At 44.1% G+C, this 27,500-nt stretch overlaps 1 long non-coding RNA gene across 3 annotated transcripts in view; it reads right to left on the reverse strand.

Moving 5' to 3' along the window:
- The window catches only part of LOC135112552 (uncharacterized), a 39,799-nt gene extending 23,783 nt beyond the window's left edge, over positions 1-16,016 (reverse strand). The window contains exons 1-3 of one of the 3 annotated variants that reach the window (XR_010274446.1): positions 14,424-16,013; positions 8,681-9,119; positions 8,074-8,472 (exon numbers count right to left, since the gene is read on the reverse strand). This is a non-coding gene — a long non-coding RNA (uncharacterized LOC135112552). Of the gene's footprint in view, positions 1-8,073; positions 8,473-8,680; positions 9,120-14,423 lie in introns of those variants that run through there. The other 2 variants (XR_010274447.1, XR_010274448.1) reach the window with 2 other exon arrangements.
- Positions 16,017-27,500: the final 11,484 nt, after the last annotated feature.

The raw sequence follows: 27,500 nt of genomic DNA on the forward strand, positions 1-27,500 counted from the left end.
GAGCGAGCTGGTAGCAATAAATGGAGGAAGTGTGCAAATAACCTGCAATACACATGGAAATGAGAGAGAGAGAGAGAGAGAGAGAGAGAGAGAGAGAGAGAGAGAGAGAGAGAGAGAGAGAGAGAGAGAGAGAGAGAGAGAATCACAACCACAAACCTTCATTTACGTAATACAATGGTAAATGAAAACGCTCGCCACACACACACACACACACACACACACACACACACACACAGTTGCTGAACGAACGAATAAACAAACATATGCAAGGTGTGTGCATATGTGCGCATGTGTGTGTGTGTGTGTGTGTGTGTGTGTGTGTGTGTGTGTGTGTGTGTGTGTGTGTGTGTGTGTGTGTGTGTGTGTGTGTGTGTGTGTAGCATCTCACGCCGGAGCAGCACAGCCAATAACGCAAAATATTCCCAACGAGCAGGCGGGGTTCTGGTGTAATCACTTCATTCACTTTCGAAAGAGTGCTGATTAAATTTCCCTTTTTTTCCTCGTTTTTCAACACCACGCATGAGAACCGCAGCCTGTAATTGACACAGTACAAAAAATGATCTTGCTCGGCATTGAAAGCTTTCATAAAAATAAAAAAAAAAGTAAAATAAAATAAAATAAGATAAAAATTTCTGCAAACTGTATGTATTCCTTATTAACAAATGGTAAACAGAATAGGTAACAAAGAACCGTGACCTTATTTTTTGTAAGAATTATATTTCTCCCTACCATGCAGAAAAATCTCTCATTTTAGCACATTCCGTAGATAATATTCCAGATCCACAAATATTAAAGTGAATAAATTAACAGAGAACAATCAACATTTTCTTTGCCCAGTACAGATAACCCATTCGAATCACCACCACCACCATCACCATCACCATCACACCATCACTATATCTAAAGACTAACATCAGAGAGATGAAGATAAAGAGAGTGGAGGGGAAAAGGGAAGTAACAGGAAGATAACGGAGAAAATTAAAGGAGAGGAGAGGAGATGGAAGAGGAGGGGGACAGGAGGAAATTGCGATGTGTGAAGAGATTACACAGGGAGGAGTGATGAAGACAAAATGATGAAGAGGGGAGATGTAGAAGAGAAAGCGATAAGCACTTGTGCGGTAACAGGATGAGAGAGAGAGAGAGAGAGAGAGAGAGAGAGAGAGAGAGAGAGAGAGAGAGAGAGAGAGAGAGAGAGAGAGAGAGAGAGAGAGAGAGGTGGGGATGGGGGGATAAGAGCTGCACAGGAAAGACGAAACTGGTATAATAAAACACGTTACTTAAAACATTTTCTTCACAACATAAAGGGTCACCTCATCTTTAATATTCTCTCTCTCTCTCTCTCTCTCTCTCTCTCTCTCTCTCTCTCTCTCTCTCTCTCTCTCTCTCTCTCTCTCTCTCTCTCATGAGATTACCTTGTAAGCCTCAACGTTCACGCAAGGCTGGGAGAAAACCTCAGGAGGAGTCTTGACTGCGGCCAATGTCTCGCTCTCGTCGTCTTAATCGTGTCACTCAGCGGGGATTAGACGCGAGGGAGGCGCCAGGAACAGAGGGGAGTCAATTCTATTCTAAGAAGATTACAGTCACTTGGTACTAGGGCGGATGGTACTTGTGTCATACAGGTCTCAAGTTAGATAATCCTCTAGATAGATCGGCCTAGGTGCAAGTAAGCTTGAGGACGTTTGGTACTCCAGACACTTGGTACCCAAACCACTTGGTCCCATAAATGTCTCTAGACTCAGATATCTGGACTACAGGTTTCGTGAAGGCAGCATGTGGATCAACACACACCAATATGACGTTCAACATCCCATCCACTACTTACTCAGCCACATCCACCCATCCACTCAACCAATCCATCATATTCACCGCACTCACATCCACCCACGGACACTTCGATTCATGACTTCTCGCTAATTTTAATCGGGTTCTTCCTCTTTCTCGTTTTGTATTTCTACTGGCAATACTGGCAACCGTCTTCCTCTCTACCTTTTCTACCTTAATGATCTGTTCAACCTTCTCCTCCATAATCTTTGACTTCCTGCTCTTTTTGTACTTCTACTATTAGTTACAAAAAAAAAAAGAAACCTAGTAATATCAGGGTAGCGGAAATAATTCACAACTTATAAAAAAAAAAAAAATGTGCGGGGATATAAATAAAAACTATTCACAACAGCCACTACATAATTACCGACTCGCACTGAGCTGCGGAAACTAATTACCACTAATTATCTTCTTAATCACCACATAATGAACTCCCTATTTCCTTAATTTTCCATCTGAAACCACTCACTTGCCCTGATCGAAGGTTCCACTAACTTATTCACGTCTCTCTCTCTCTCTCTCTCTCTCTCTCTCTCTCTCTCTCTCTCTCTCTCTCTCTCTCTCTCTCTCTCGTCCCTCTTCATGTCCTCCTCTTGTTCCCGTGATTGGAGTTTTCTTCGCCGTCTTCCTGGCACTAAACAATTACATTACACTCCGCCCCTCCATCAAGCTTCTCCATCCGCCGCAGCATTGCCTGTAAATCCTTACACACAGGGTATGCGTGTCTAAATATCATTAAAGTGTGTTTGCTCTCTGTATATGACGTAGTGGTTTTCAGTTTGTTATTCATTGCCGTGGATTACGAGAATGTTGCCGTAAATCATAATATTAGGTGTGTGTGTGTGTGTGTGTGTGTGTGTGTGTGTGTGTGTGTGTGTGTGTGTGTGTGTGTGTGTGTGTGTGGTGTGTGTGTGTTCATCCTAAAAAAAACTAATAGATTAACACTATATGATACATTTGTAAATAAACGCATTGCAAACTACTAAGAATACAGTTTTTAATAAGCTTTTCCTGTCTAATTTTCTTCATATTTCATGTCGCGTTAGTGTATTTTTAACATTACACTTTTTTTACGGGAAAAGCATTCACACACACACACACACACACACACACACACACACACACACACACACACACACACACACACACACACACACACACTGTTTGTCATGGTCATTCGTGTTGTCAATTAGAGATGAGGAAATAACCACGGATGGCGAATTACATCTTAATAACATGCTAATTAAGCTCTTCTATTAATAGCTGACGTATTAACCTGCAAAGTCATAATCTTTGTCTCTCTTTAGTAATTTTTTTTCATATTAAACACACAATTTAATGAGTCCCCCCTGCCGCGAGTCCCTAAATCCCTGTCCATCATGAAAGAAAACGGAACACCCATTATCACAAAACAGCCCCCAGGAAATATATACACATCTCGTTTTCTCTAAAAGTTTGGTCCCCTGTAAATACACATATATCATTTCCTGTAGTTATTTTTTTCCCTATTTTTAGCTCCCTGGGAATATATACACTGCGTTTTCTATAAAGTATAAAAAAGGGAGCACTTACGCGCACGCACAAGCGGTGATGAGATGGAGAGATGGAAGCAGTGTGTGTGTGTGTGTGTGTGTGTGTGTGTGTGTGTGTGTGTGTGTGTGTGTGTGTGTGTGTGTGTGTGTGTAAACCTAATTTTTTAAGGATGATGCGGGAAACTGAGATCATAAATTATCCTTTTTACATTATTTTGTACTTCCTTACACACACATCCACACACACTCATCCACCTGGACACACAAACGCACGGGGACGAGGGTTGAAGGACGCCTCGGTACTCCCTGTATGTCCCTACCCCACTTGCAGGAGGCCAAGGGGAAGGAAGAGACCCCGCTGTCTTCTCCCTCCAAATACCATAATGAGAGCGACTTGGCTTTGATGGAAAGGGACTTGTGTTTTTCCTTGACCCTTGTGATTAGCCTCATTTCAGCGGGAAACGTCGAGTAAATTGCCATCATTAAGGTCTTGTGAGGGTTTTGTGTGAAGCTTGTGATGTTGTTTGTTCGTTGCGACGACATCGACGACGGAAGGGACCGACTGCCCGGGAGGAAGGAGACACGGACAAAGTGGCGGAAGATTGCACCAGATGTGGACAGGCGCATAACCGACGTGAGGCGGAGAAAAATACGAGATTGACTAAGACTAAGGAGTCCGCATGGGGAAACCAGGATAGGAAAGGAGAGGAATGAAGCAAAGGAAGAAGAGAAGCAGCAAAGAAGACGAGGAAAAGGGAAGGATGTGAGGAAGAGTGAAATACTGGTGAGCGAGAAACAGAGAGAGTACCAGTTCTTACATAGGGAGGAAGAAAACGAGGGAAGAACAGACAGTTTTGACATTTAAGAGTGTAAGTAGAGGGATCATCTCAGGGCACAGATAAGAAAGGCAGGAACGAAGGAAAGTGGATGAAATACACTCTCAGGGTAAGGATTTTCAGCAAAAGGAAGCCCATGGAACCTGACACACACGAGACAGTGACATGTGAGCTGTTAATATAGATAATGAGAATCAGGAGAAACATGTAACAGATGAGGCAGACAGGTGAGTGAGTGGCTGCCAGGTATATAATTAAGAACTTGTCGGTATTGGCTCCACTCTCTCTCTCTCTCTCTCTCTCTCTCTCTCTCTCTCTCTCTCTCTCTCTCTCTCTCTCTCTCTCTCTTTCTCACACACACAGTTAGCAATATATATCTTCAGCTCTCGGTAACCTTGAAATAGGAGCGGGGAAGCATATAATATCCGAACTCGGAGAAAACCAATATATTATACATGCAGGGCCGAGCAAAGGTAAAATTGTGAAGGTAAACGTGGGTGGGATGGCCAAAAATTTACCTTAAATCTGATTGGCTAGAAGCAAATAGACCTCCACTGTAGAGAAGGAGGAGGAGGAGGAGGAGGAGGAGGAGGAGGAGGAGGAGGAGGAGGGAGGAGGAGGAGTAGGAGGAGGAGGAAAGAAGTAAGAGTAAAGAGGAAGGAAGAGCAGGTGGATGTGACAGGTTTACCCCGGTGGAGGGAAGGATTGTGTGCAGGAATGAGGGAGTGAAAAGAACGCGAGGCTCCTGAGAGAGGGACGCTGGCGGGAGGACGAAGGGAAGCTGGTGCAAGATAAAATAAGGAGTCAAAACAGACTTCATTTGGAAAGATACACACGCACGCGAGGAGAGAGAGAGAGAGAGAGAGAGAGAGAGAGAGAGAGAGAGAGAGAGAGAGAGAGAGAGAGAGAGAGAGAGAGAGAGAGAGAGAGAGAGAGAGAGAGAGAGAGAGAGAGAGAGAGAGAGAGAGAGAGAGAGAGAGAGAGAGAATCTATATTCCAGACTGATACATCGAAAAAAAAAAAATGAAACTCAGTCAAGTGAAGGATTATGAATAGGAAACAGAAGGAAAAAAAGGCCAAAATGATAAGAGAGGCTGAAATAAGGATGACAAAGATGAAGGGAAGAAACTGAGGGTCGAGACACGAGCAATATGTCAAGGCAGTACAGAAGACACTTTTCAATTTAACGGCTGAGTGACTCCTCATCTCGCCCCGTCCTTGGTTCGTGCCCCGCTTCCCTCCCCGACAGATGTCCCCTCTCAACTTCACCCTCCTTCTCCTCCTTTCCATTCCTCCTCACCGTACTTCTGAAACCAAAGCCCCCTTCATCATTACCTTCCAAAACTCCTCACTAACTGAACATTATATTTCTCTTCCTGTTTCTCTTGCTCTCACTTTCCTCTTCCTTTCCTCCTCTCCTCTGAAATCACTCCGTCACACATTTTCTGGACTCTCCCTCCTGATCAAACTCACAGGTTTTGCCTCCTTTCCAGCCGAATTTCACCCTTTTTTCCCCGTGCTGTCACGTCTCTAAATTACACATTATCTCCCTCACACGCCCCTGACCACTCTCTTATTTTTCTAGCAATTCTCCTCGTTCCTGATGCACTATCTCTCTCTCTCTCTCTCTCTCTCTCTCTCTCTCTCTCTCTCTCTCTCTCTCTCTCTCTCTCTCTCTCTCTCCTCTCTCTCTCTCTCTCTCTCTCTCTTATTTTCGTTTGCTTCTCACCCTCCTCGTTACATTTCTACTGCAGCTTTCACTTTTTTTTTTTTTTTATGAGCACGATGGTGATTCATGTGGACGCGTCTCTGCCTGCCTTCTGGAGTGCAGGCAGAGGGCGTTGAGAGGGGAGGAAGGAGGAAGCGAGGGAACACCGTGGTCATCATAATGGGATTTCTGCCTCAACCAGGGTCTGTCATTACACTGGAGGGAACAGTCCCGAGAGAAGAACTGGTATCCCAGCTAATACACCCTCCTCGGATGCTCGTTGAAATACCGTCACAGATGTCCCTCCTTTGGCGTTCATTCCCTCACACACACACACACACACACACACACACACACACACACACACACACACACACACACGCACCTGCACACGCACACACACAGACAGACAGACAGACAAGTATTCTCCCCTTCCCGCACTTGAGTAATACACTTTCAACATACTGGTCGAGGAAAATCAGAATTATTATAAAGTGAAACATTCTCCTCGATGGTGAAGTTGTAAGAGCTTTTCACTTATACTGTATTAACTTAATTTTGTGAATATAGAAATGTTAAACTGAACAATTTTTTATGGTGTGTGTGTGTGTGTGTGTGTGAGAGAGAGAGAGAGAGAGAGAGAGAGAGAGAGAGAGAGAGAGAGAGAGAGAGAGAGAGAGAGAGAGAGAGAGAGAGAGAGAGAGAGAGAGAGAGAGAGAGAGAAAGAGAGAGAGACCCGTCGAGTTGTTATCCAATCTCTCTCTCTCTCTCTCTCTCTCTCTCTCTCTCTCTCTCTCTCTCTCTCTCTCTCTCTCTGAACTAATCTTGGGGAATTCCGGAAGGGAAGTGGACAGGTGCACGGCGGCCCTTCAGTCACAAATTATGCAGTTCCATTTTCACATGCAAGCATTATGCACCCTCAGATGGAGGCCTGCAGCCTTCCCCCCACGCAGGGACCCAGTGAAGCGTGAACCCGTGACGATGAAACAACAAAGTGACATCGTTAGGGCCGCATATGGCGCAGGGATAGCGGCGGAGTGAGGACACGGGGCGGGGAGGATGAGGACGAGAGAGGAAAGAAGAGGAAAGAATATCAACACAATGAAGACTCGTGCAGCACCAATAATGTTACGACCCGAGGCAAGTATAAAGGCAAACATTAACGAGTAAGTCTTGTTATATTTACCAGTAGAGCGGCAATGACGGAACCCATACTGAACATAAGAACATAAGAACATAAGAAATAAGGGAAGCTGCAAGAAGCGACCAGGCTTACACGTGGCAGTCCCTGTATGAAACACACCTACCTATTTCCATCTGCTATCCCCATCCATAAACTTGTCTAATCTTCTCTTAAAGCTCTCTAGTGTCCTAGCACTAACTACATGATTACTAAGTCCATTCCACTCAACTACCACTCTATTTGAGAAGCAATTTTTTCCTATCTCCTTCCTAAACCTAAATTTTTCAAGCTTGAACCCGTTATACTGGCGATCAGATAGAACGTTGTGAAGTGATAGATGTTTATGAATCTTTCTTTTGAGGGTAGATTTAAAAACTTTAGAGAGGCAGGAAATTAATACAACAGAACGGTAGTTTAAGGCATTAGAGAGGTCACTCGTTTTAGGAACAGGCTGAATGCTATCAAACCTCCAGCAAGAATGGTTTCTTGATGTATCAAAATGTGGTTTTTATCCTCTCCCCCGCCCATAATGCTCCATCTATGGGATCTTTATGCAAGGAATATGGTCTCTGAATTTCCAATGGGTTATCTTAAGTCCAGGTAGTAGTAGCAGTAGCAGCAGCAGCAGCAGCAGCAGCAGGAATAGTAGTAAAAGTAGAGCCATATAGTCGATTTATAAACATTTCCTACCCTTACCCTCCCAACCTAAACATTCCCTCCTTTCCCCTCCCACTTCCACCACCACCACCACCACCACCACCACAACCACTACCACCACCATCACCACCACTACCAGCAGGGACACGGACCAAAAAAATACGCAAGTTTTGAAGATGATGCGCGCCCGCCGGTCCGTCCCGCCCCGCACGTCCGCCCAACCATCAGACAAATAATTCTGAAAACATGGAACTCCCGCTCTCTGCTGTCATATCTAACGTGCGCCGAATTATTCCAGCCAGGCGCTTAATGAATACATAACAAGGCAAATTATGCATGATGATAATTAAGCAGAGGACACTGGATGCTTGGCTAATAGGAACAGCGTGGCACTTTTGAGAGAGGGGGAGACTCTACCACCCACTCCAATCCCTCGCGCGGGGCTGTCCTCTTGGAAATGGATGGGACTGAGATTTGACTGAGGATGTGATAAAAGGCAAGAAACACCAGTAGAAGGAGGTATTGTCTAAGTGATTCAATATCCATAAAATTCAGCTAAATAAACGTCACTACTGCTTTCTATTTTCTTTTATCAGTAAGGACTATACATAATTATACTGTTGAGCCTCAAAGAAGCGCGTATAATGACAGTGTAGGGCGTGGCGATCATGGCGTATTATTAATGGTAATACAGGTAAGTCAGCCAGGCACAACAGGCATCACTGGCACTGGCATCTGTGCGGGACATTATTACGGCCGAATCAGTATACGCGAGTAATTAACAATAACAACGTTAGTTCATACCCATAATTATATTTTATAATAATAATAACAACTAGTATTACGTATCATCAACATTATTACAACACAAGCACCAGGTGAAAACAACAACAACAACAACAACAACAACAACAACAACAACAAGAACTAATTATCTACTAACCTTGTATTGCAATGGCTAAGTATTTATCCGCTGAGTAGATAATTACGAAGGAAGAGGAGGAGGAGGAGGAGGAGGTGGTGGTGGTGGTGGTGGTGGAAGGGGCCGGCACAGTGGCAGGGCGCCATATTAAGGGCGATCTGACCATCCTGGCAACAAGCGAGCCTCCCAGGATGCCCCACCGTGACGGCCCCGGTGTGTCTCGACGTCACACTTCCAACGGACCCCACACGCCCCTCTTGTGGCCGCCGGGGTTTAGGGCGGCGGGCGGGCCCAGATGGGATGCTCTGCAGGTCCCTTCTTGGCTCGGAAGCGTCTCTTCTTAATTTATGGAACAATGTAGTTCCTTCGGTCATTTCCTGTTGCGTGCACGTGCAAACTTTCAATTATTGTACAGTGTAAGTCTGACATTTTTCCAGTCGTGTCGGCGGTGACAGGCATCCTGTGGGAGGAGCATTGAGCTATTACAACATTTTGATAGTTCATGGTAGTTCTGTCAAATATTTATGTATAATCACATCAGAAATAAAATGCCATACAAGTTTTAAATCTGGTCGCCTTTCTGACTAGCTCTCTGAAGCAAATACACATTTATGTCACAAACATTTCAAGCAAGCAAGTTTTCAGGAATAAAATTGCCAAAATTTGTTATAAGAATATTCGTAAAAATCACCATTTATTTCTAAGAATCCAGTGAGATTGAAATACTAAAATGAGTACTTCTGCACTCAAGCCTTTATACATTTTTGCAATGCCCAAATAAATCACGGAACAATGACACTATTAAGACATCATTTGGAATATACTGTGCAATTCCGCTCCTCATTATTCTCATTAAGGTCGGTAATGAAGTGGAACCGGTTATCAGCAGGACAACGAAGTTCATTCCATCAGCGCCGAATAAAATTTAAAAACAATACAGGACGACTTTAATCCAGTTTGAGGAGGGAAAAAATCGGGTGACAGCGGACTAAATGTTTCGAAATAAATCAATTTTGGTGACGCACATGCAGAAGGTAAATTCATCAAAGGTATGGCAGGTAACGTAATTTGATTTGCAGGTTCAGAGACACAAATATACAAGCTGAGTTATACATTTTCTCGCAGTAATTTTCACGATGGAACTAACACGCTTGTATGTGATCACGTGACATGAAGTGCACCAAACCAAAACCACTTCAGTGTCCAGCAAAGCAATACTTAACGTACCCGTGCATACTTCTCATACACTTCACGTCCATACATTTCACGCACGTACATTTTGGCAACTTCCCAGAGCAGCAAAACTTAACAATTTAGCGATACCGGACTGACTAACAATTTTCCTGAACAAATGATATATCGGTGCAGCACTGGCTAACCAAACACTAATCAGGTGTTATAATATCGGGTATTGCGGTTCCAGAAATAGCCCATGACGCTACAAGAGTGCGAGAATGGCAGAGAAAGAAGCGTAGTAAAGTTGGAGAGCGGTGAAGGGAAAGAAATGTCAGGAAAATTGTACAGTTGTGTGTCTTGTTCCTGATAGCTGTGACTTGTATGTATGAGTATGTCTGTATGTATGTATGATGACGATGATGCTAGTTTTGCTATGGATCATCATGTGGTATAAGCGACATACACACACACACACACAAACACATACGCAGTGTCACGTAAGCTAACGTTTGATGTCTGTCAGCAAGTAAAGACATATCCTCAAGCCGCCATACTCAATGCCCCCCTTCCTTCCTCCCTTCCTCCTCCGCTCATAGATCCCATTAGCTCCTCTGTGCCTCTCCTTCCTCTATTCCAGACCCTCCTTGCCCTCTTCCTGCCCTCGTTAGCCACTCTAAGCCTTCCCTCCCTCCACCCGACACCCTCTGTTGCCTCCTCAGTGCCCAGCTCTCCCCCATCTCAAACACACATCCTATACCCCTTCCTTCCCCGCCCCGAACCTTCATTGGCCTCGTCCTTCCTCAGCCTTCCCTGAAACCCCTAACTACTGTAAGCCCTCAGTGGTCCTCCTCCTCTTCCGCAGACCCCCATTAGACCCTCGTCCCACACACTCAGGCTCCAAGACTCATCACAAAGTTGGCCACCTCTCAAAGCCCCCTCCTTCGCTCCCTCCTTCCCTTAATCCCTCCACTTCTCCCCCATTTCTCTTTACTGCCGGGCCGCCGCTGAAATATTCATGGCCCGCCGTGGGTACTCCAGGGAACTGCGCGGGGCCCCTCACCTCGAATCTTGGATGTCTCTACATATTGATCACGCAGCTTGGCAACCCGGCACATCTCGGTAGCAGACGGAACGCACGCCAAACAGGCCGATCAAAAGCTTAATGAAATACGTCCATCTCGCGCCACTTAATCTGACGCAACCCGCAGCCGCCGCCGTTACGTTTCCAACTTGAGAAAGAACCAATGAGGAAGCAGATTCTTCATGATTGGGTGTTCAGGAGCCCTTTTTATTTCTTTGGCAGGACTGTAATGCTTATTCAACTCTTTCTACAATCTTCCTTCTCTCACTTTCTCCCTCTTCCTTCTCTCAATCTCCCCCACACTCTTCCTTCTCTCATTCTCTCCCTCACCCCGCCTCATATTTCCCTCTTCAATGACACAGGGCGAGGGAGGGAGAATAGAGGAGCGAGTGTGATTGAAAGAGGGAAGGAAGAAGGGAGAAAGGGAGTGTCTGCCTCGACGACCCCCTTTCTTCGCTAGTTCGAGGTACACGCGCCCTTTATAAAATATTAAGTTCGTTTCTACGGCGAAGCGGGAAGGCTGGGACACTGGAGGGAGCGGGGAGGGCGTGATGGCCGAGACACAGAAGGGAGAGAGGGAGAGGCAAGGCAGGAGGCTGGGACTAGGCAGGGATGAAAGTCTACAAGATTATTTATGTGTTCTGGGAGGGAATGGCGTGAGGAGAACAGTTGAACAGCTAAAGAGAAATAAAAACAGGAAAAAGAGCACATTTGTGGAAAGGCGAAGAGGGAAACACGAGGACAAAGGAGAGAGAGTCCACCGGAAAAAAAAAAGAGCGATCTTCAAAAATGTTTTAAAATAGAACATCATTTCAGTTCAACCAGAAAGAGGAAAAGATATATTGCAGAACGAAAGGGAAATATGCAAGAAGTGGAAACAAATTAACGTCCACATTTGAATTATTAAACTAAAAGCATTCGATAGAATCTTAACAAACACAAGTCCATACAAAAGAAAATGAATCATAAACACAAAACAATACAATTAATTCTTGTAAAATTCAGAAACATTAGCAATAAGAAGTCAAACGAAGTCGAAACGGTTGAATGAAGAGGTTGTTTCATGACGATAAAATTTTCTCCCCTTCCAGAAGCAAGAGCGAAGCATTTAGTACGTGTAATGAGGGGCTTTTTGTCAAGGGGCTTAACGAGGAACGTGAGGAGGCAAGGGCAAGGTGCGAGAGCATTGACGGTGTTAGAGAGAGAGAGAGAGAGAGAGAGAGAGAGAGAGAGAGAGAGAGAGAGAGAGAGAGAGAGAGAGAGAGAGAGAGAGAGAGAGAGAGAGAATTATCCCGCTGAACAAACGAACTGCTATGAAAATATAGAGAAGTAACATTTAATAAGAAGAAAAATTTACAAGCGAGAAAGAATACCAAAAATATCGACATTGGTTAGCCATTAGACGCACTCGGAACCTTTTATTCCACCACCACCACCACCGCCGCCACCACCACCACCACCACCACTACCGCCATCTCCTCCTCCTCTTCCTTTTCCAAAACCACACATAATTTTCCCCGCCGCAGATCTCGACCGCAATAATCAGACGGGCCCACGCCTCAATATTATAAGAAGAGTGTTGATTTTAAAAATGAGGGAGAGCTTTTCCAGATGGAGGAGAAAAGGAGAGAAAAGCGAGCTGCGAAAAGACGAGGGAGATATGGTTTTGGAAAGAGAGAGAGAGAGAGAGAGAGAGAGAGAGAGAGAGAGAGAGAGAGAGAGAGAGAGAGAGAGAGAGAGAGAGAGAGAGAATTTGATAGCCTGAAAAGAAATGAGGCATGGGAATCGTGTTTCTCTCTCTCTCTCTCTCTCTCTCTCTCTCTCTCTCTCTCTCTCTCTCTCTCTCTGCTAGGAGTGAAAGGAGCGGGAACAAGAATCTCGCCATCGACTTAAAGTATCGCCCAACTTTAAATTGAGCAATTACTCTTAGATTACCTGGGTGCGCCTCTCATTATCGGCCCCTAGAACACACACACCTGCGTCTGTCATCACCATTAATAACATGAATATAAAATTGGATGTGGGTTTTAAAGCTACATAATGCCGCTATTGACTTCAAATAAATAGCGTCCCATCTACTACTCTTCGTCCGGCCGTTCACACTAACGAGTTTGCTCTTTTCCCGCAAACAGGTGTAATTTTTCATATTTGTCACGTTAAGAAGAACCAGACAACCTGTAAATCATAAGCATTTCTCGTCACACTTGCGTGATTCACTTTGTTACCTCACGTTTGCATTGTTACCTGGAGTACGTAAACACTGTAGAATTCCAATACTTTTCGCAATATCAAAAGTTAACATGTGTTTAACAGGAAGAGAGATTTAGCGAAGGCGCAAGGCTATTATGACATGATTTATACTGGCAGTGCAACGACAGACACTGAAAACTTGGTGATATGTGACGGTTTTGGCCATCACATGGTAATGCATCAATCAGGCAGCCTGGAGGACTCGTGACCTGATGGGTGAGTTCCTAGTGCAGAGTAGAGTACGAAGACGGAAATGTTGAAAAATACAAATAAGAACAACTGAAAGCAATACTAATATATAACATTTGTGTTTCTATTTATCTTTTAGTTTGAATGCTTTCTGAAAGTTATTTGAAACGTGCAGTCAGTGGTGCATCAGCACATGTTAAATCTTTAATCTGAAACTAGAATTTCACTTTTAACTATCAGATCAACCACGTCAGGGCAGGGAGTCTAGCCGGTCATCTGTAATTCACATACACAAATAGTTTTCTCCTGTGCACTGTATAGACACACTGGTGCAGGTCGCGAGGTAGCTGGTTTGTTCATCCGGGGACTGACAAAGAATAATAAAAGTGAAAGCGAAATACCGTCATTATATATATTTTTTTATCGTCTTTATCAGCATGCAACTAAGGGTAGCGGTATTTTGTTAGTGAAGGGGTGACGGTGAAGGCGGAAGTGATTGTGGAAAGGGGACGGCGGGGAGAGCTGGTGTGGGGAGCGAAAGAACACGATAATACAACCGCCAGCGTGATGTGCTTTATAACAGTACTGCTGTAAAACTATAATAGAAGTGTGTTGATACTAGCAGAAACAGACAAGGATACACTAAGATCGTACCATTTGTTGTCAATGACTTCACGCGGCGTGTAAGGCGCAGCGCAGAGACAAATCAGCTGTCCGTTACCCACGACGACAGCAGACAATACGAGGCAGGGAAGCAGTGTTGTCGCCACCGGGACGAACGCTGTACGGACGAATATTTTCATGCCTGCCGTTAAGGTCGATGAGTCTATACATGTACGAAACGATAGGGAGTTACATTTCAATAATCAATCTATCTAATCGGAAACCGGTTAACTCCAAGAACCTAATACTGTTAGTTGACTTCATGTATTGTGTGGCTGAGGCAGGTAAGCCGCCCGCTGGCTGCATCAACCACCAAGCCCAAGTTTTCGCTGTGGCCGCCAATATATTTCGCGCACGTCAAACCAGCAAAAGTTAAGCAATAAACCAACAGGAGAGGCTTCTTACCGAGCCTCCTCCTCTCCCTGGTGGCCTGTCCGCCGCAGGGCCCTTCATGCTCCGCGCGGCCTGGACGGCAGGTGCTTGTGTCCCGGAAGGAAGGAAGGCTGAGGAGGTTGTCTTGACCTTAAGGAAAGTAACTAAAAGAACAAATGTTTCATGACTAATAAATGCTCTACAATAGTCTTGAAGCAAACGTAAAGTAAGAAAAATACTAATAAGTTATTGGAGGAAAACTCCGGAAACTGCAGAGGGCAATGAGGCGCATGACGCAAGATGGGGGCGGGGAGGCTGGGAAGGCGGAGGCGGCTTTGTTATAAAAGATCCTTGATAGTCGTCATTAAGTTCCGAGAACATTGGTGAATTACTGACTAACTACTGAGAAGATTATAATGTTGTAAATGTATTGTGCTCCTGAGAGAAAAGGCGATTACGCCTGTCCCCAAGCAGCTCAGTCAGGGAACACGTCCTCATTTCCTGCCTCATTCAAGGTGTCACTCATTTCAAGCATTTCTCAAAACTCTGTTCATGTTGGTGTTCGTCTTTCATACCTCAGATTTTTGGTGACGATGCTTTCGTGATGAACTTATGGTCGTTGTCCTCCATTTCATCTACATGGACGAGCAAGCGCCTCACTCCCACGCTCAGGAGTCAGGACTGACAGCCACCCAGTGATGTCACGTGGGCGGCGGTACAAGAGTTGCTGACATGGAATTGACAACCTCCATTATACAGACAAACAAATGCAATTCAGGATCTACCTTTCCTTGTTTCTCGTTCAGTATGTCTGTTAGTTATCAGTTCATGAAATTCACAAATCATGTGCATGATTTTAACAGATAAAACGAAGGCATATGTCCCACCACTACACTCCTCCCGTCTTCTTTCTATGCTGCAGTGGATGGCAGCTGCACGAGGTTTTCTCTGATCACACAACTGCTGAGCACTGCACTGCGGAGGATGAGAAGCCGATAATATAAATAAAAGGACTTAGCACTAGTACATTCCATCTAAGAGTGTATCATTACCAACACACATGATTGGAGATGAAACTAAATATTCCACCCTCCTCTAAATATTCCCAACACTCATCCATCAAAGCCACTCAAGCAGGACTCGGACCCATACCCTGAAACACTCCTGCGCCGCACCTCCACTACAAAGTTGAAGTTACACGAGTTTTCAAGTGATTTTTTACGGCTCTAGTGACAGATTAACAACGTTTCTACATTATTAAGAGGAGAAACACACAGTTAATCATACAGACTGGTGGCTTTTGAATATACTCGTGATGAGAGAGCGAAGCGTTTCTGAATACGTTCCTCTGGCGCATCCCCCACCCCACCTGTCTCCCTCCTACCATCTCAGTTTAACTACCATTTCATAGCCACCTCGCTCAGTGCTCAACAGCTTCTCACCTCTCTGCTTTGACAGTCGAGTCTTTAAGAGTCTCATCTATATCGATTCACCTTTCCTCTCGGCGTCACTCGGTAGTCTAAGAGGCAGGATTATATATACAAAGGTTGCGTACTCACGATTCCACACCCGCTCAAGTCCGCTCTGTTCCAGTATGCTCTCTATGATTATCCGATGAGCGGTGTGCTTTTTGTAGGATTATAATGTCATGTATTTCCTTCGCTAATGTTTCTTCTTTATTCACAAAGCTGTACCGACAGCCGGCACTCACCGCCACTTACTTATGGATCTCCGAGGTGACGATAATGGCTTTGTTACAGACATTAATCTCTCTCTCTCTCTCTCTCTCTCTCTCTCTCTCTCTCTCTCTCTCTCTCTCTCTCTCTCTGTGTGTGTGTGTGTGTCCAGTCACTGGCTCCACCTCCCGACAACAGACTCTAGTGAAATGAAAACAAATATACAAACTGCTCTTGCTAAACTTACCACTTCGTTTTTCTTTCTGTTACTTTTTGTCATTCATTTTTTTTTTTTGTGAGAATAAATTTGGAAGACATAAAGTTGCTAAAACGCTCGTCTTTAAAGGTGCTCACCCAAAACAAGCAATGTTCAGTCAGGAAATTAAGCAGAGGCAACGGAGACGTACTGTTATGCGGCACAGCGCTGCTACATCGCTGAACGTGAAATGTCAGACGGGTGAACAACACATTATAATATTCAACTGTAAAGAAAGCTAGATTAAATTAATGTCTGGAAATGAATACAAAATGAGTGCACGCCTTTCTTTATCATTCCAGTTAAAGAATGTTTTCCAGACTTAATGGACTTGATACATTTTACATCATGCCATAATACTGCCAGGCTGTGTTGCTAGGATGTTATATGCAATACGAGTCAGGGCATTCATGTAAGGTCTTACCACATTAAAAGACCTCAACCTCCAGTCTGGATAGAGCAGCAAACCTTCTTTTTTCTTACTTTCCTTCCATGGACAGACAGTCTTATAAAAGTGCAGGTATTCGCCTTGACAACGGAGGTCAAACCCAGATATAACATAACCCTGGGCTTTGTGTTGCTTTATTGTGTGTGTGTGTGTGTGTGTGTGTGTGTGTGTGTGTGTGTGTGTGTGTGTGTGTGTGTGTGTGTGTGTGTGTGTGTGTGTGTGTGTGTGTGTTGTGTGTGTGTGTGTGTGTGTGTGTGTGTGTGTGTGTGTGTGTATTGAACGTATCCTTCCTATACTTTGCTTCACGTTTGACCTGCAGCCTCCGCTCTTACCTTTCCCTCTTAACTTTCCCCGCGGAACAAAAGCCTCGGAAACAAAAAGCAGACAGTTTTCTGGAATCCTGCCGCGTGTTGTCCGGAAAGGCTGTGCTACGATGAGGCACTGCAGGAAAAACTTCGCCTCTCATTTAAGCAATTCATTCACATCCACGTGCTTATTTTTTAACTTCCTTTCATCGTTTCTAGAAATAAAACGGAGAGGCAGAAGTCATGCAGGTGATATTAGAGAAAACAGGTAAACGAAAAAGCAAAAAGAAAAGAGCAAAAGGAGAATCGAAGCCTCCAGGAAATCTTACAAACGTATTATTCATGTACATGTGAACAGAAAACGGGTATTATGGACTTAAGGCGAAAGAATGATAAAAAAAAGGAAAGAAAGAAAAAAGAGAGGGAGAAAGACATAAAGAAAAGGAAGATAGAAAGACAGAAAGAAAAAAGAATGAAATAGAGGAAGATAAGATATGAAAGGAAGTGGCGTCCCAGCTTGCCGTCATCAGCCCATCCCTGCCCTAAAAGCACTACTGGCAATACATTTCCTGCATCAACCATGATCACTTAACTCGAGTTTAGTACAACGCCATGCTTTACAATAATTAATGGACACACAGTTTACAGTTTCAGTTCCTATGTACATAAACACACCAAACTTTGAACTATTTTTGTTTTTTTTTAGTATTTTCTTTTGGGACAGATCAAACCTGAGCTCTCTCACAAACATACACACACACACACACACACACACACACACACACAGAGATCGTCCCATTACCATCATCATAATCATAATAATACTCGTAACAACAACAATAATAATAATAATAATAATAATGATAATAATAATAATAGTAATAATAACAACAACAACAACAACAATAATAATAATAATAATAATAATAATAACAACAACAACAACAACAACAACAACAACAACAACAACAATAATGATAATAATAATAACAATAATAATAACAATAATAATAATAATAATAATGATAATAATAATAATAATAATAATAATAATAATAATAAAAAATAATAATAATAATAATAATAATAATAATAATAATAATAACAATAATAATAACAGTAACAATAATTAATACGTCGTACACTAGATATCACTCAATCAACCCCCTTTACAGTTTTGGGAAGCGAAGCATGTTAATGTAGCACCGATGTAACCTTTCACTAACCGGAAGCTTTATGAACACAAAACTGAATAATAAAATGGTAATAATAACAAAATAAATCAGTGAATATATAAACAGAGATAAAGACAACTCTCTTTCTCTATCTCTCTCACACAAACAAAATCGAAAACCTTAATACCACCGAAGTTATGCATAAGAAATAGCCTTCTGTTCCGACACTCCGGCCTGGGAAGCCTAATTGTCCTGCTGAAATATTGAACTAACTGGCAGAGAGAGAGAGAGAGAGAGAGAGAGAGAGAGAGAGAGAGAGAGAGAGAGAGAGAGAGAGAGAGAGAGAGAGAGAGAGAGAGAGAGAGAGAAATTAACGTCAGAAAGTAAGAGCATACACTGAAAGATCAAAGCGTGTGCATTAAAGATACCACGTCGCAGGAGGAAGAGGAGGAGGAGGAGGAGGAAGACAATCAGTCATGCTTCTGGTGCCAGCAAGCGTTTACTCCTCAACGTCAAATTCCACCAGTGCTGGGGAACTAATAAACACGATATATATTTTCATTTTCTCTTACACGTTCTCCTGCATAACTGTATGTCTGCCTGACCATGTCCACCTCCTGTCCACCCCCTGCCCTCTCCCACAGTCATGTAGCATCCTGTCCTCGATTTGGTGTGAGGGATTACGACTGATTGTTTGATTAGTTGACTGGTTACTTTGGCGCTGGAATACTCAGATCGCAAGACACGTCAGGGGGAGTATCAATAGCTTCACTCCTCCGTTCCTCCCATGCCATCACTGACATCACGTAAAAGAGAGAGAAGACTCAGAGTGCCTTGTACTGCTCCCTTTCACATCAATACACACACCTAGCAGACCACGCAATAGAGACAAGACGAGGCAAGAAGCATCCACAAACATTTACTGGAATAAGAGACATTACCGTCACGAAGAAAAAAAAAAAAAAAAAAAAAAAAAGTAAAAAAATCTCTCGCCACATGCTGCACCGCCATCACCAACGCACTCTTACACACCCTGTTGCACCCGAGGAAGGGAAAGAAAAACATCTACTTCTCCATAACGCAATTACACCAGCAAAGAAGGGCAAGAGAGAGAGAGAGAGAGAGAGAGAGAGAGAGAGAGAGAGAGAGAGAGAGAGAGAGAGAGAGAGAGAGAGAGAGAGAGAGGAAGAAAAAGTAGATATAATAAGGTTAGTGGGAAGAAGTTTGCGTAACTAAGACTAACAGAAATGAGGTTCTTTCGTTGTAGATAATGGGTGAGGATGGACGCATCGGAGGACAGACCATCGGAGAGAGAGAGAGAGAGAGAGAGAGAGAGAGAGAGAGAGAGAGAGAGAGAGAGAGAGAGAGAGAGAGAGAGAGAGAGAGAGAGAGAGAGAGAGATGAAATACAAACAAAACACACACACACACACCAAACCAGACACACAAACGAAAAGAAACTTCAGTAAGACGATGTAGAAAGAAAAATTACGTACCACATTGGTTCCTATAGAGAGCGCGAGGCTTTCAGTGACGTGGCGCCCTTGTCTCTGGGTGGTGGGGTCAAGAAAAACAACAAGACATAACTCAGCACTCAGTCACCCACGTCCACTGTACTTTCTTATTCCTGATACCTCGAGTGAATGGTGGCCAGAATTCTACAACCTTCCTTTTTATTCTTTCAAGGTTAAATAAAAAAAAAGTTACGTTCTGCGTCAATCTCTACCACCGTCAGCACTGATCAGGGTTCCAGGGTTCCAGTGGCTCTCAATATTACCGCTTCTATCCACTACCATCCTTCATAATGCTTGTAGTCTTTCTTTAGTTTGTGTGTCAGGGTATATGAATGACCTAAAGGAAGACAGAGAGGGAAGGGAATAAAAATGAATAATCTGGCAACAAAGGATCACGCTGAGGCCACGCGCAGTGAAGAAAGACTGTGGAGGCGCCCGGAAAAGAAAACACTGAGCCATGGTAAAAATAATTGAGACAAAGAGGCCTCGAAGGGGAAACCTCATTAGTGGAGGTAAATTACGAAACAAAAAACTTCTGGAGTCTCCATCTGTAGCCTTCCTCCTTGGACACCTGACCTGGGACACTTAAAGGGCACCATACACCTGGGCACCACCGCCACTACACATCCCCTACACTTGGACACTCGAGCTACACTTGGACGTCAACCACCAAGATTTTGGTAATTACTCCAAGTCGCACCAAAGTCTGCCCCTTTCCACCCAAAGGTTGCCGCCACACGAGGCTTTCGCAAAAAAATTTTAAAGGGGAAAGAAAAAGAAAGAAAAAAGCTAGCTTTCACGTCATGTTTTCTTTTCCCTCTATAAAAAATCGGAGGCAAGACTAATAGAGCAAATTTACCGCCGCGGTGGAGCACTGCAGGCCCCGGGCTGCAGGTCGTCTAGTTCGGCCGCTCAAGTGGTGGAAGCGACCTGCCTGACAGGGGCCCGGCAGAGTTCAATTAGTTGATTGGACAGGACTCAGGTGTTGCTTAGTCTGGATTGAGGCTTCGCTGACGCCTGGAAAAGTTGGACCATCTACTCTGTTTCTCGTGCAGTGGAGCTTAATTTATGTTAATGCGTGGATAAGAGACCATCAGAGGAAAGTTTATTGGAGCATCGACCGTGATTAGTGCTTCGGACTGATGCCCTTCCTTTGATCAAAGCGGATAACTATATACTGTATATATATATATATATATATATATATATATATATATATATATATATATATATATATATATATATATATATATATATATATATATATATATATATATATATATATATATATATATATATATATATATATATATATATATATATATATATATATATATGTGTGTGTGTGTGTGTGTGTGTGTGTTTCAGTATAAAACACACACACACACACACACACACACACAGCCACACAAACAGCGCCGCGCTGTCTTACATGGCGAGGTGCGGCGATGGTCTGCGCAGGGATTATTAGTATTTTGGCGTCGCCACTCACTCCCTCCATTACTGGCATCAAAGCACCGTTTTCATATTGCGCCTCTCCATTCGTACATAAACGTAAATGAGATCGAGAAGCGAAGCTATATAGCAAATGAGTTACGAATCACTATATTTTTAATGTGATTGGAAAAATCTAATAATTTCTAATTATGGGTGACCTTCACTCAAAAGGACTTAAAACATTCTGCCGGAGAGAGAGAGAGAGAGAGAGAGAGAGAGAGAGAGAGAGAGAGAGAGAGAGAGAGAGAGAGAGAGAGAGAGAGAGAGAGAGAGAGAGAGAGAGAATTTGCGCATGTCGTTTTTCTCTCAAAAATTAAACTATATATTTTAATTTCCAGATAATTTATTGAATTCTTTTTCCCTGCAGTTTAACATTATCCTCACCTCTTACCCATCTCCACGGCTGTGAAGTGAGACCTTTACACTCTGTCTCTGGCGTCACCACCGACACCACGTCCAGTTCGGGGCGCCAAGCCGGGAGGTAGTTAATATGAATTTTCGTGCACCTCTTAGAAGTTGTTGGATGAATGTGACGAGAGAAAGGCAACACTGGGAGTCTGCACAATGGGGTAATGGGTCAGCGGAATACGGAGACCAGATTACGAGCAACCACCACAATCTGAAAGACGCAGATAAAATTTAAATAGCTACACAACACATTTTCTCTTCCTGCCTTTCTTTTCTTTTATGCGCTAAAACTAGAATTCCTTTCAAGCATCTTTTACTGCGTTTTACGGCTGAAAACTGCGAGAGGGAGAAGCAGCATTTGAAATCTTTCATGAAAAGTCCACAGAAGAACACAAACACACACACACTGGTGTGCAGTAAGACAACATTACGCAACATTACAAATAGTCGTGCAGATCTGTGACAGCTGAGCGAGTGAGGCGAGAAAGGGGTGACGGAGTGACCAAGTGGTGGCGGAAGGTGAAGGGAGGCGAGGCCCTGCGGTGCTTGGCGTGGATGAAATAGAGCGGGCGAGAGCGGGCGGGTGGGAGACGCTCCTTCATCAGTCAAAGTAACGACCCACTCCACGAGAAGCACAGGCGAGAATCACACGGGTTATTTATTCGACGACTGTGCCTAACGACTCCCAAGGTGACCCTCAGCAACAACCTCATATCGCCTTCCCCAGACACCTGACCTGACCACAAACATTCACCGACCAGTTCCGCGACGCTTCCTATTCGCGAACACCTTTCGCTGCCCCTTCAGGCGTCGCGTCCCGGGAGATGACAAAATAACACTAGGAACGTAATGCCTGATCACCACGACCACTCGCCGCCCGCTGATCGAACGTAAAAAGAAAAAGAGGTTAGTGGGAAAGAAACCGAAGAGGAAAGAGACATGGAGAGGCTGCGTCCATCTGGGTCTCCATTAGAGTAAAGGAGGGAAAAACGAGGGAGGAGGCCGCCAAGAAAACACTTTGCAATAAACGATGAAGGAATTGAGTGGAGGAAAAACATAAAAGAAATATAAAAACTGGACCACGGGAATAAATGGTAACATAGTGCGCCATTCCTCAGTGCAATGTTAGTTTCCACTGCCGCCGAGGAAGCAGCCTCTGTGGGAAATTAATTGAGTCTTTGCCCGACTTTTCGTGTGGAGACTAGAAAAAATGCCGCAGCGCATCCGACTTTTACGAATGAAATGCGTGAAAGAAATTGAAAATGTCGGGTAATCATAAAAGCTTTTTTTTTTCCCAAGACAACCTCTCTCTCTCTCTCTCTCTCTCTCTCTCTCTCTCTCTCTCTCTCTCTCTCTCTCTCTCTCTCTCTCTCTCTCTCTCTCTCTCCCACTCTAACAAACACACACGAAGATCAATAAAATAACAAATAAATGAAAGAAAAATGAAAGTCGGCCCAGAAGTCTCGGAACTTCACTGATTATCTGTACACATTTGAGCGTGGCCTGAGAAGCATCTATCGGGAAGCAATGATTACACGAGTCCCCTTCACTCCCCTGCCTTCCTCCCTTTCTGTCTGACTATAAGAAAAAAATACGTTCAATTCAATATGTCATCAGCCAAGAGACCCATCCATTTGTAGCCAGATTTTTTATTTGCATATATATCAAGAGAAACTAATAACCAAAGCCGAAGGAATCGATTATCTCAGAAATTCTTCCCTTGAGTATAACCGGCTGGAGTGTTTGTGTTTCTTTGAACTGATGGGAACTTAAGGAAATACGACCAAAGGGGATGGAGAAGCTGCCAGGCATTTCAACCCGTCACTTGGCAGTACTCCGCGCTCACAGATGTTTGGAATCACCCGGGAACAGCTGGGAGGGGGAGAGCGACAGCTGCTGTGAGAGATAGCTGTTTGGGGAGAGAAGATTTGCTGCTAGTTGGTGAGCCGCGTTGTTATTGGCATTATTAGTGTTGTTGTTATTCTTGTCAGTGCGAGGTGGTAATGTGTCTACCGCTTACTAATTGCTGTTTTTATTTCTGGTGGCATGAGGTGGTTATGTATCCACGCGCTTTCTTGACTTGCTACTTTCAGTTCGGTGGTGCAAGTTATTTATGTATCTATATTATTGATTTGTTTACTGACTCATTTGTTCTACTAGTCCTCCTCTCTGTCTATTGATCCATTAGTATTTTTACATCAAATTCATATCTATGTCAATTTACTCCAAAAAAAAAAAAAAAAAAAACAAACAAACAAACAAACAGAAGGAAGATAAGGGACTTCCCATTCTTCAAAGTACAGACACTTACCTCAGACCAGCACACGTAACTTGCGTTCCACGACAAACTGCCGCACCGAGCAGTTGGCACGACGGGCGCTGGCAGCCCTGGAGACGAGACCTTTACTGCCCTGGCACCGGCGTTTCCAGACGTGGAGGAGAAATTGAATACTAATCAGATTAAAAGTACCATAATGTAAGATTATTGTGCGGGTGGCATACGTGTTGTTTCCGAACGCTGGTGGTCGTGTGGTCCTTTCCAAACACGTACTCAGCCATTAGCTCGCCAGAACCTTTATTACCAGAGCACCAGCACCTCCCCCGACACTCTTTTGTTACTTTATTCGATTACGCACGATGGAAACAGTGATGAGGACGAGGAGCGGGACGAAAACGAGGGGGAAAAGAAGGAGGAGGAGGAGGAGGAGGAGGAGGAGGAGGAGGAGGAGGAGGAGGAGGAGGAGGAGGAGGAGGAGGAGGCATCTTGAAGTAACTTTGGAATGGCGTACTCATTTTTCTCGCCGCGGCCCGTAATGAATCAAGCCGTCAGTTGGAGGTTCTATCCTGTTCCTGTCCCTTATATTATACACCGAGGGATGTCAAGTGACCAGAAGTTCATTAAAGTGTCGGTAAAGTTTCGGGAAACCATAATTTGTCCGTGATCCTCCTGATAAGCACTTTATGACGACGTAAACACAATTCAAACTTCTCACGAAAAATCTTTCAGGGTATGAATTAATCAGCGGGGACTTCATCTAACGTGCCGCCAGGAACAGGAGCATCCTCGGGGCCTTCACTTGCATAATGTGAGGAGACTTAAGAGTCTACCCATATCATAATTTAAGTCTACGTCTACGGTGATTCAAAGTCTACTCCTAAAGAATCTACTCCTACCCTAGTTCAAAGTCTTCTACTTATACATAAATCTACTCGTTCTGCCTTTACCTAGGAAGTCATTTCTCTCATCTTAAGACTCATCTAAGACTCATCTCATCTAAGACTCATCTCAAGACTCATCTGAGACAATTTTGCCACTCTGAATTTAAAAAGTCTCCTTCTTCTATCATAATCAGACCAGTCTACTCCTCTTTCCCCTTAACCAACCATCACAAAAAGCCGAGACACGTTCGCTGTTTTTACTTCCTCTCCCTTTTATCAGCGAGCCTGCGTTGGGTTATCCACTATCTACCAAAACAAATTAGGTCCATATTTTCTTTCACTTACCACAGTTAGCTCCTGCGGATGTCACCCCCGAGACTCATTCACCAACAGCTGCTGAAAGTGTGGACGGCTGAGTGGTGTGTCTGGTGCCGCCTGTACGTCCAGACCTGGAAGAAAGGAGACTGAAGTGAACATGACGTACACAAGTCACCGGGAGAAATATTGTGGAAAAATAGGAATCCCAGAGAGAGAGAGAGAGAGAGAGAGAGAGAGAGAGAGAGAGAGAGAGAGAGAGAGAGAGAGTGAGAGAGAGAGAGAGAGAGAGAGAGAGGAGGTTGTTCACTTTACTCATTTTCTCCTTCCTGTCACAGGAGTGCACTTCGTCATTCATCTCCCCTGTCCATATCGCTCCATTTTTATCTATACCCGTTACTACCCCTCCCCGCTCCTCTTCCAAACACTCTCTCTCTCTCTCTCTCTCTCTCTCTCTCTCTCTCTCTCTCTCTCTCTCTCTCTCTCTCTCTCTCTCTCTCTCTCTCTCTCTCTCTCTCTCTCTCTCTCAGTACACACATACACTCACACACACACACATTCATGATAACAAGCTGCAACTCTCATGTTATGTTCAAGAGACCGTCATAACTACTCCACGAAATGTCCCCGTAACGTTTGCTGCACGCTTCCCCTCTCGCTCTGCCTCCTCGCGTGTGTGTGTGTGTGTGTGTGTGTGTTTGTGTGTGTGTGTGTGTGCGTGTGTGTGTGTGTGTGTGTGTGTGTGTGTGTGTGTGTGTGTGTGTGTGTGTGTGTGTGTGTGTGTGTGTGTGTGTGTGTGTGACAGGGACAGACAGATAGACAGACAGCGAGGATGTTGTTCGGTGAAATACATCAGCGGCTGACAGGTGCAATGAGTGACAGGTGTTTCAACAGTTAATTACGTGTCTCACCTGCCTCAGCAAGGAGATGGGTATTAGCTCCTGTACTCTGGCAACAGTTCCGTCAGCTCCCTGTGCCTGTCAATATACCACTAGATTAGTATGGAGGGTACAGGAGCATGACATAGGTATCTGTTAAGGAATGTAGGTCAGGACTTTTTCTACTTTCTTGCCATTATCATCATCAGCCTTTATTATTTCGCCGCAGGATAAACACTGTCCCCAAATCTTCATAATCTTCACTTATATCTGAAGGCTGAACGTCTATTCCAAGCCACAGCAGGTTAATCTCTCTCTCTCTCTCTCTCTCTCTCTCTCTCTCTCTCTCTCTCTCTCTCTCTGGTACATATTTCTCTCACACATGATTTCTGCCAGACCTCGAACCGTTTTGCTTCAGGTCACTCCTCTCCTCTCCTCTCCTCGCCCTGCCTCTCGTTGCCTCCCTCTCACTCGCTTCCCTTGTTGTGCACTGCGGCTCTTCACCTCTCCACCGACCCTTGATTGGGCAGGACGATGTGCGGGATGGCGGTGTGTGTGTGTGTGTGTGTGTGTGTGTGTGTGTGTGTGTGTGTGTAAGGATGATGAGAGTTACAACAATATGTTTGCTGGTTTTTTCGTTCTCTTCCCTCAAGAGTATGAATGTTTTTTTTTTTTTCGTGTGATTCTGTATCTCTTTTCTGTCTATCTGATATAAGGAAATCGAAATCATCCACACTATCCTATAACTGCATCACCTTAAAATCGCCAACAAATATGACAATATGTTAAGGACGTAACGGTTATAACTATTACTACAACAACTACTGCTACTGCTACTACAAATACTAAATACTTCACGTGAACTTGTCTTGCTTCAGCCTTGCTTCATTGCATAATAGTAAAGGGAAGCCACTGATTCAAGAGGCTGTAGCTTTAATCATCCTACATCGCGAAGCAGCGCCGACGTAACTAGCACAACAACGAGACAATTGGTGTGTCTCGTGGGTTGACGTGATGAAGGGGTGCGCCGCTCGCTTGTTGCCCTCGAGTGTGCTGCCTTGTCTTAGTCCAGGATGCGAAAAATGGTGGTAGTGGCGGTGATGGTGGTGGTGGTGATGGTGGTGGTGGTGGTGGCGGTAACAACAACAACAGTAACATGTTCAGATAATCCCAAGAAAATATTCTATAATAATTTCTTAGCTATTTGGTTTGAATGTTTACTTCACACTAGTTCCTTTGTGAATCCCGAGCAGCACGCCCTCCCAGCACCGTGCAGGGCGAGGCTAAGTCACTGAATACAGGAATAACACGTCAACCAGCAACATGTTACACGCTCCACGTCAGTCACCAGGTACATATCACCCCACAATAACAGAAACCTTCTTTATGATTACCCGGAGCGTTATATAAGCAATCAAGGTGCCACTTTCCAATTATCATGCAGAGTGGCTTGAAAACTGAGGCGTTCTCGCATTTCTAA

The sequence above is a fragment of the Scylla paramamosain genome, chromosome 24 (genome assembly GCF_035594125.1).
Source record: "Scylla paramamosain isolate STU-SP2022 chromosome 24, ASM3559412v1, whole genome shotgun sequence".
NCBI classification, from domain to species: domain Eukaryota; kingdom Metazoa; phylum Arthropoda; class Malacostraca; order Decapoda; family Portunidae; genus Scylla; species Scylla paramamosain.